Genomic DNA, 10,839 nt, shown 5'->3' with positions numbered 1-10,839 from the left:
GCACTTGGTTTTTGCCCAAAACCAAGTCCCAAACCTCCCAAACCAACATTCGGTCAACCTTAACCTGTTGGTACGTCATGCCTAGCATCTAGTCACTCCCTTGACCTTCCAAGTGTCCGGTCAATCCCTTTGATCCACTTGGACTTTTCTTTCATGCCAAGTATCCGGTCACTCTCTTGACCTACTTGAACTTTCACCTAGCTTCACTCACTAGGGTTTTCGATTTGCCTAGCTTCACTCACTAGGTCTTTCACCTGGCTTCACACACCAGGATTTCCATCTGCCTAGCTTCACTCACTAGGGCTTTCACCTGGCTTCACTCACCAAGATTTTCATACTGCCTAGCTTCACTCACTAGGACTTTCACCTGGCTTCACTCACCAGGACTTTCATACTGCCTAGCTTCACTCACCAGGACTTCCACAATCAAGTATCCGGTCAACCTTGACCTACTTGACTCTTCTGCAATCAACATTTCATTGTCAAACATCGAAATCCAAACCAAGACTCAAGCTTGGTCAACCAGGTCAACCTTGACCTAAGGGATATTGCACCAACAGTTAGGATCCATAAAGGGTAGCTTCGGTCAGTTCCACTTAGCCAAATGCACTAGGTCGAAACCATATTGTAACATCCCAAATTTCCTTGTTTTGAGTCCTAAAAGTACTTATAAATATTTATAAATGCTTTATAAATATTCTAGAGATTTTTAGAAAATTTTAGAGTATTTTTATAGAATTTTCGGAGGTCGTTTGGTATTTTTTACCAAAAGAAATAAAGTTGCGGCAAAAAGTTGTCAAGTCGAGATTTGACCCCGGAACCTCTTAATAAGCAAAGTCTTAAGAATGTTAGGATAACCAGGTGCCCCAGCAGGGGTATACTGAAAAAAGAGAGAGCAGAATAATTTTATGTAGAGAAACGTTAATAAATACCCTTAGGTATAAATAGAAGAACTTAAGTGAAATAAGGGGATTCTCGACCTAATTCCTCCTCTTTCTTTTGTGCACGGAATTTCTCCTGGGTTTGGGCGAAAAACAAAAGAAGCCTAGGGCTTCTTGTGGTGGCCGGCTAGGACAAGTTTCGAGGGAGCTTTTGGATATTTTCCGACTCGTCTCGACGAGAGGAACGCGTGGACGTAAGCAAAGCGCGAGGATCTCAAGTTTCACCTGAATCCTAGAGAGTTTTCGTGTTAGTAAGTTCAAGATAATATTGTAAGTACTGCTCACCTGCAGTAAGAGGTGTTTTCTGTTGATTTCTCGTCGTAGAAATATTGTATGTGCAAATTTCTTTTGTGTTCTATGCATGATTGTGTGTTACCTTGTTAGTTTCACTCATAGATGCATATGGAAAAAATACCCTATCAGTATTTTAAGTTTAAGAAAAGTATAAGAAAGATAAAGAAAAGAAAGAAAAAGGCCAAGACCTTAAGTAGATCCCAAAGTCAAGACTTTAGGGATTTTGGCACACAAAGTGTTTGTTAAAATGCCAAGACATTTAAAGAAGAAGTAATTAAGATATTTTACTTTGAAAGGCCAGTACCCGACTTCCAAGGTTGTCGTAAATAAATCCAAGTGTCCAATTCCGAGGTCTTGGCCCTGGTAGACCAAGGTCTGCTCTTTTAGGATTGGTGGCTCGCTACCCCAACCTATTAGGAACACGCACAAGATGGTACTTACGCCTTAGGGATCCCAAGTGAAGCTATTTATTTTCAAGTATATGTTTTAGCAAAGTTTTCAAGTTTAAAGAATTTCCAAGTTTCAAGATAAGTTAAGAAAAAGTAAGTTTAAGAAAGTTAAATGCTTGTTTATGTTTAAGAAAGTTAAATGCTTGCATATGCTTGTTGCCTTGAGTTAAACATGTTTTAGTTCCTCTATTAGTACAAAAGTATTTACGCATGTTTATTTGTATTATCAGTGTAACTAATATTGAAGGTTCTAGCATGAAAAGTATTTTAAAAGCATGTTTGCACATTTCGAGATTTTTGTGAGCTAGATAGTACTTACTAAGCCTTGTTGCTTACTAGTTGCATTTTCTCTTACTGCAGATAAAGGAAAAGAAAAACAATAGTGAAGGAAGGCGACAAGGGGATGCGTGATGGTGTGTGTGTGTGTGATGCCTGGACTATGGAAAGCCTTGGGAATTCGTTGGGAGCATATTAAGATTTCCTTTTTAAAATTGCTAGTAAAATTTTAGAGATTTTACTTTTTAATTATTGTTAAGAGGATGTCATAAATTGTTAGTTTTGCATGGGTCGAGTGTCGTCTAGTATTTCTGTTATTAATGATTGAATAGACTAGTTTTGGTGGATGGTTATTAGATATTATGATTTCATATTTTCCTGAGTTGATGTTTTTGTCACATGAGGTATACTATTTGATACATTATATGTAGATTAGTTTTAAAGAGTGCAAGAAATTCATTATGACCATTTGCATGCAATTATAGTTAGAAATGCTTTAACTGCTTTAGAATTATGAGTTGAGTGTTGAAATGAATCATTTACGTTCCTTTATATGTTGTATGTTTAGTAAGAATGTATTAAGGAGCTAGTAGTACTTATGTTACTTAACTGCATGTTATGATGTCACTCACCATAAGAACCAAGTTAGCGGAAAAGTTCTGCATCTAAGTTTAGAAAATTTTATGTACTACTATCATTAGCATAAGCAACACTGGGTAAGTAAAGTTCATAGATAAGTATCGTTCACCCTAGAGAGCACTAGGAGGGTGGGCGTTACACATATCTTCCTAGACATGCGATGACTAAGCTTCCCCAACATACTATCATCCAATACTTCACCAGTACCGTGGGTCAAGTTAAACCTAGCCCAGTTTAATCTAACCTTAATTACCCTGCCGGGTAATCTATTCTTGGTTACCCTTATCAGGTAGATTAAGTTTGGAGGTGCCAGCTATTCTGGAGTCTTCCCTTGGATTTCTAAGATTTTGTAAGAATAAATTTGAATTTGGATTAATTTAATTCAATTTAATTTGAATTTAATTTGATTTTATGTTTATTGTTTTTCTTCTAGCTCCCCCTGGATCATAGCCTCGATATGGTCTATCGAGGTAATGTATTTGATCCTTAGGGACCCAATATTGACCAAGTCTAACTTGATTAACCAAGTTGGACTTGGGTACCCATGCTTGGACTGATTTATTTTTTCTATTTACTAAGGACAGGTAAGATCTATATTTTCTTTTAGTTTTATAACCTAGCCCAGTTTTGTTGTAAACGGCTCTTTGTGTCCCAAGAATTAGGTCAAGATTCTTGGAGCCCAAAGAGAACCATTCTAATGTATTTTTTAAATCCTTAACCTGAGTTTTCAGACTAGAATTTTCTTCCTCAAGTTTTTAAACTTGAGTTGAATTTCCAATCTGAACTGGGTCAGGCAAGGTTTTGGTGTTAGTCACTTCTTTAAGGACTGCTACTTCCTTTAGAAGTGACTTGACCTTAAGGTTTGATTTAGCTAATTTGTGTAATAAGTAATTAACTAAATTGTTTAAGCGAGGTACACTTACAGCGGTGTCAGGCCCTTCAAAAATGGATACGGATCCATGGCTTCGCTTGGACTTGGCTTCCGACTCGCTCTCGCTCTCGGACAGATTGATCTGGTCCCGGGCCATTAGTGCAAGTAGACTCGTCTGATCGAGTTCATCTTCGTCGTCCTCTGAGGAAGATTCATCCCATGTCACCTTTAGCACCTTCTTTTTCCTCTACTTCTTTGCATCCTTCTGATTGGGGCAGTTGGCCTTGATGTACCCTTTCTGGTTGCATCCATAGCAGATCACTTCGAGCTTGACTTTTGAACTGGATTGAACCTCCTTGGATTGTACTGCCTTCTTTAGATCTCTCTTGTTGAAGCCTTTCTTTTTCTTGTAAAGCTTCTTCACTAGGTTCACGAGCTCGGAGGTTAATTCGTCGCCTTCATCGTCTGAATCGGGTTTGTCTTCCTCCTCCGGTTCAGTTCTTCACCGTGATCTTGGTTCGCGTGTTCGACTGGTACCTGCAACCAAAGCAATACCCTTCTCGGTTGGCAGTGTATTAGTCTGTTCATGCAGTTCGAATTCCAAAAATAATTCATCTAATCTAATGGAAGATAAGTCCTTGGAGACTTTGTAGGCATCTACCATCGATGCCCACAATGTGCTCCTCGGAAAAGCGTTTAGAGCGTACCTTATGATGTCCCGATTCTCGACTCTTTGCTCGATTGCATGGAGGGAGTTGAGAATGTCTTGTATGCGAGCATGGAGTTGACTTGCGGTTTCTTCGTCCTGCATTTTCAGGTTATATAACTTATTAAATAAAAGATCTCTTTTACTAACCTTGGTGTTAGAGGTGCCCTCGTGGAGTTCGATCAGCTTCTCCCAAAGCTCTTTTGCGCTGGAGAATGGTCCAACTCTATTGAGCTCCTCCTTGGTCAGCCCGCACTGGAGGGTGCAGGTTGCTCTGGCATCAGCTTCCACCTTCTTGATTAGGGTCGGTTCCCATTTTTCGCAGGGTGTCGGCTTGCCGTCTTCGTTGGTTGGTAGTTGTATTCCAGTCTTGATGATCATCCACGTGTCGAATTGTATCTTGAGGAAGGTTTCCATTCGCCCCTTCCAATATCTGAAGTCTTCTTCGGTGAAAAGCGGGGGGCGGACAGTGCTGAAACCCTCTTGTTGGGCCATTGATAATATGCAAAAATAAAGACAAAGTAGAAATGTCCCAAGACTAGGTCTTGGATTAGCAGTGCAGGAAATAAAATTTTAAGATTACGAGCTCGAGTGGTGTTGCACCAACTTCGAGCTAAAACTGATTCGAAAAAATAATTAGAATGTAGCTATTAAGCTAGATTCTAATTGACTCCGTAAAAATTGAAAATACCACGAAATTTTTTTTTGCATGATTGGTGGTTGCACCAGATCAACGCGACCCCGCTTTGATACCAATTGTTGGATCGAGAAGCGCTAGAGGGGGGCTGAATAGCGCTCGTAGCTATTTCGTTCGATTTAAAAATAGAGTCGGAATACACAGCGGAATTAAGTAAAGAAATAAACAAACAAAGCAAACACAGAAGACACATATCGTTTACTTGGTTCGGAGCCTGTGGTGACTCCTACTCCAAGGCCCGCGATCGTTGATCGCTTACTGTGGGCAACAACTATATCGCGTAAAGAGTTTGTAGAAAGGTAAGTTACAATAAGTGCAATAATTAAAGAAAACTTTTACCGACGTCAGAATCTTAAAATAGCGGAGCTCCGGGTCATCGGGAACTTGTAGCAGCACTTCTGGGTGTTTTTGAGGCTGCGCGTTGTAGCTTGATCACTTAGAAAATGTTGTTCTGAGCCTCTGCCTCGAACTCCCTTTTAAACAGTGTTGGAGGCGCCTTCAAGCCTGTCCGAGGCGCCTCCAGACCGCCGAGTCACACGCGTAGATCAGCTCTGATCTGGTCGCACCTTATCCCATTGAAGGCGCCTCCAAGCTGCTCCAAGGCGTCTCCAACGCCTGGTCCAAGGCGCCTTCAGCTTCCTCCGAGGCGCCTCCAGCACCTCTGGACTTCTGGCTTCGGCTAGCACCCGAGGCGCCTCCAAGCCCCATGGACACTATGTGAAAAATGACTTTTTACTTCGCCACAATTTACTTCGTCAATTTAAATATACGAACTAAAAGTGTATAAGCAACTTCGCTGCAAAAACCGACGAAGTATATACGAATATAGACTTCGCAGATTTAAAAACACGGGCTTCGCTTTAAACTGAAATAAGCTATTACTTCAGAAATTTGTTAAATACCGAAGTCGTAACGTCGTGAATATATTTTTTAGTGTTTACTCTGAAGTAATAGTACAAAGAGTTAACTTTTATTTTTACAAAGAGACTCTGACCACTTTTATTTCCCCCCACTTCCTTTCGTTTTCTTGGGTTAGGGCTTCCGCGCCGATGCTCCTCTTAGGTTAGGGCTTTCCCCTCCATTTCAGTCCTCTCCGTTCCCCCTCGTTAGGGCTTCCGATTTGGAGTCTTAGGCAACAGAGACGAAGGTTTGCAGCAGTCAGCCAAAAATAAGGTTTGGCAACTTGAACTTTCTTACGCAGGGTTTAGGTTGCAAGTGTTTGAGATATACCGTATGTTTTCTTTCCTTCGATTTCTTTTTCTTATTCTTCTTCTTTTTCTCCTCCTTTATTTTGCAAAATCATGTTTTAGACAGTTTCCAATTTGTTGTAGGTTTGGTGCTATTCTTCCAACAAAGACAAGTGTTTGGAAATTTTTTTTGCTTTTTTTTTTCAGTCTCTATGTTTACGAGGTCATTACCTAAAGGGTTGATTCATGATGCTTTCTTGGAGTAGATACTTCTATTTTCAGTTGTTCTTTATTTGGTTTGTTGTTGTGGATCGTGTATTATGGGATTGATTTCTGTTGTGAAAGTTTATACCAATTAAAATTGTTGGTTTTTGATGTAGAAGAATGCATTTCAGCTACACAAATATAAATTTTTATTGAGCACTGACTATACTTCATGAGATTTATGAGTCATCCCATACTTTCGTTCCTTATATATCCACATATTGTACAAAATACGCATTATTTTTTCTTCATGATGAGTAGAAAATATTGACAGCTGTTGGAATCAGTATAAAATATGGAACTGTGCTCGATATGAATTTGACTACCTTTTTACAGTCTTACTCTAACTTTTGCTTAACATATATGTAGTATCTTCAGGTTTTGATCAAAGAACACATTGAGCTAGCAGTAAATAATTTTAGCACGATAATTCTGAGAAAAAATCTACCTTTTCTTGTTTTTATAATTAATGACATGAGTTTAACTACAGAAATACCCATCTTCATCTGTTGACAACAAAGATCATGCATGAAGAAAATTATGATACAAAAAAAATTGTCCTGATTGATTTGCAGGTATATGTTCCTGGTGTTTTGGCTTGCAGTTCACATGTTGAAAAATGGGATCTGATTGCTGTGTCAGTTGCTGTGGAACAACCAATTTCAGATGGTGGATGGGCTTTTGGTTTTACACGAGGAATTGTTTTACAAGGGTCGCAGTCAGGTCGATGATGCCAATTGATAAACCAAGAACTTTATGAGATTCAAATGAGTCTATAGATTTATCTTTCACTAAATTCGCACTATTAAGGAAAATTTTGCCAGAAAAAATCTTTAACATGGTCTCTGTCCTAATTCTAACATCACTGTAAACCTGGAGTTTTCTAATTGAGTATGCCAGTTTAACATGAATTTCTATATGACTTATCTTTGGTTATTCCAAATGTGAAGTCGTTTTTGAGATTTTACTTAATTGTAGCAATGCATCTTCAATCTTTTCTTGTCATGATTGATTGCAGTTGATGCAGTAGGCTTGTACATGTGGTTCATTTGTAGTCATTTTCTCTCTGAAACTTTCTTGACATTTACCTATCCGAATTAATTTAATAATTTGTATTTTTTTGTTATCTATGCTGTTACAAAGTAACTGTAGTGAGTGCATTAATTTGCTTCTGTTTGCATGATTTTAATATTTTAATCGCTAAGAACATTTCCTTCCATGAATTTATTTTTGATATTGATTTGTTTGAGGTGACTATGGATGTATGCTAATTGTGGTGGCATAATTTCCAAGTCTTTTTGGTGTAAGCAAATATGAACCTTGTCATGAATGCCTACCTAAGAAGTTTTTGTCTACTTGTTTTTTTTTAACGTTTTTATTAATTTTCTGCTCGTTTTGTTTTAATCTTGTATCTTTTAATTTAAATTTATTTTTTAGTTTCCTTCAAGACATCATTTATGTAACAGAGTGAATCTATATTTATGCAATAAAAAAAATGCAGATCCTCAATATCACGAAAGAAATGGCCTGTATATTGGCCAAGGAACTGCTTCATTGTCAAGGGCTTCTATGTTCCGTGTGTCTTATGGGACTGCTGTGGAGAAGACAAACCGAGTGTACAAGCTTCCATCATTTTACAGTATGCTCATATATGAATGAATTTTTTCTTCAGTGTTATACTACCAATTATATTTCTCATCTTAATCTAAACTCTTTTAGAAATCTTGTTGCTGTCTGCATATGCCAATTATTATCATATTGCATTTCATTGTTCTGCGACATGCTGAACTCAAACTGAAAATAGCTTATCAAACAGAGTTTGTCAAATCATATATTTTTTTGTGACTTTTATTTCTGCTGTTTCTCTGGCTAGATGTACTCGAAGGAGAAATATTTCTGCAAAACTTGCCCAGCATTGTTACGGCTTGTGTTTTAGGTATCAATAAATTTACTTGTTTTTGTTTTCTTTGCTTGTCTTTGATTTCAGAGTAACACTCTTATTTCCTTAGTGTTTCAATTGTTTCTAGTATTTACATTTTTTTTTGATAATTTTTTCAAAGCAATCCTAGAGTTCTCATTGGATCATTGTGTTTTTGTGAAACAAGAAAGAATACTTATGGCTTGATATTTCATTTATAGGATACTAGCATAAAAGAACTTTGTTGCATCTTGTATTCTTCCTGCTCTAGTTTGTGAACCTCATGGATTATGGAAGGAAATACCTTATGCAGATACTAAAGGTGCTTCTACTGACATTGAAGTAAATTAAAGTATCCAACTTTTATTGCTGGAATCATACTTCTCCAGTTATAAACATCATTTACCTGCTATAGGTAGTTTTTTTATGCTGTGAGTTATCAAGTTCTTTAGTTACTAATTTTTGCAAAGATATATTTCTGTTCTTTAGATCCTCAAGAAGGTGAAAGAATATTGGACATGTGTGCTGCTCCTGGAGGGAAAACAACTGCCATTGCAATTCTTATGAGGAATAAAGGTGAGGTTATTGTAATTGATAGATCTCATAATAAGGTCAACTTTCTTGCCCTTGAGTCCATGGATTTCATCATGTGGTTGGGTATGATTGACCTTATGCAAGTTACACCAGTTATTGGTGCCTCAAGTGATAGCCTCTAACGCCCTGGTGCTGATTGGTAACTTATCTTATTTCTTTGTTTAGAGCTGTCACTGAATCTCCTGATCATGTTTGTTTTAGATACTTAAGCTTTACATTAAGGGTATAGGATTATCCTGGATTTAGTTGAGGATTATCCTAGACTCTGCAGTGACAGGTTCAGAGATAATTATCTGTTGTGGTACATAAAGTTAATTATTAAGAAACTAAATATAGTGTTGCACACTGAATCAAATCGTTCACGCCCTGCTACTACTTTCTTCTCATGCTTTGATATGACTTCTTTCCTTCTTTTTTTTCCTCGCCCTTAGATGACACCCTGTTTATGGTTTTATACAAAACTGTGTTATGCATAATTCTATTAGTAGCTGGGGGAAATTAGTAACTGATTTGGGGCTAACATGCGTACTTTCCTGTGGGAAGAGGGGAAAGGTGAATAGGGGTACCTTTTTTTGAGTTATTTGTCTATACAAAGTGTGTATGTGCTTAGTAATGGGGTGTGTGTGTGCGCGCTTAGTAATATTGTGTGTGTGTGTGTGGGGGGTTGAGTATTCTCCAAAATCCATTCCAAATCGGGCTTCTGTAGCCACTGAGCTTACTTCAAGCATCCAAGTTGCTGGGTTATACTTCTCTTTGATTTTTAAGATTCCAGAAATTGTCTATAAAACATAACAGATTTTTTGCAAAAGTTAGCTACAGATATGTTAAGCAACCTGAGCTTCACACAACCTGAGCTTACTTTAGGCAGATTTTTTTAGGATTCCAAAAATTATCTTTTGTGATAGATAATGCTTACTTCAGTTAGCTTACTTCAAGTATTGCTGGTCTCCAGTTAGCTTACTTCAAGTGTTGCTGGACTTCACACAACCTGAGCTTACTTCAGGCAGATTTTTTAAAAAATATTCTTTTGTGATTGACAATGCCTCAACTGTTAGTCCAGTAAAATAATGAGCATGTAAGGCCCAAATTTATTTAGGCTTCTGTGACCCACATGCTATAATTCGAACAAAATTGTTACTATAAGAGTGCATATAAAAATACATATTTATTTGTCTTATCATGCTTTTGTTAATTTAATTCATGGTTTTTTTGTCAACTTACTGTGTTTTGATTTAAAGTTTTCAGCTACAAAACATAACATGATGATTCTTTCTAAATTGCAGTTCGCAGGTTGTGTGAAGAACCAGTATTATACGCAGACACAATATGATGAAGTGAGAATTGAATGGAGTGAATTTGTGTACTCGTTCTTGGAGTGAATTGCAGGTAGTGTGAATGAACCAGTACATGTTTTTGGTTTTTTATTGCTTATTTTGGCCATATTTAGGGAGATTTGTTTTATATAAACATATGCTGAAATCAAGGCTTATGAAGTTACCTTTTGTGGTGCTCAAAATTACTGAAGTCTAAAAATAATGAAGTAAAAAGAGAAAAAATACTTCACTTTATTCATAACATCCGAAGTAAAATCTACTTATAACTTCGAAGCAATACAATTTGTTGCTGTAAAATAGTATCAACTACTTTGGTTATTACCAAAAATTCCGCAGTAGTATCTATCTATTACTTCGATATAGAACGAAGCTAAATGTAATTTAATCGATAATTACTTCAGGAATTAACGATATATGACGAAGTAAAAGTAATCCATTACTTCATTTTTAACCGATGTTAAAGTAGGTATATTACTTCACAACAAATACTAAACGATGAAGTCGAAAAGGATTAATTACTTCGGTGTTTTTAAAAACCGACGAAGTTATATGCACTTTTTACTTTGTAATATGTCCGAACCCGACACCCAATACGACTTCGCTTTTTCTGGGCCTACGACTTCAGAGTTTATCCGAAGTAAAATGAATCTTTTTACTACACGCGTGTCT

At 37.2% G+C, this 10,839-nt stretch overlaps 1 long non-coding RNA gene across 1 annotated transcript; it reads left to right on the top strand.

Annotated features, from left to right (window-relative positions):
• Positions 1-7,922: 7,922 nt before the first annotated feature.
• On the top strand, positions 7,923-8,821 carry LOC121977486. Its single transcript, XR_006110866.1, has 3 exons — positions 7,923-7,963; positions 8,198-8,260; positions 8,732-8,821. It is a non-coding gene; the product is annotated as an uncharacterized LOC121977486 (long non-coding RNA).
• The last annotated feature ends 2,018 nt before the right edge of the window (positions 8,822-10,839 follow it).

Source organism: Zingiber officinale, chromosome 4B (genome assembly GCF_018446385.1).
Source record: "Zingiber officinale cultivar Zhangliang chromosome 4B, Zo_v1.1, whole genome shotgun sequence".
In the NCBI taxonomy this organism is placed as follows: domain Eukaryota; kingdom Viridiplantae; phylum Streptophyta; class Magnoliopsida; order Zingiberales; family Zingiberaceae; genus Zingiber; species Zingiber officinale.
This window is presented reverse-complemented; position numbering and strand designations above follow the sequence as displayed.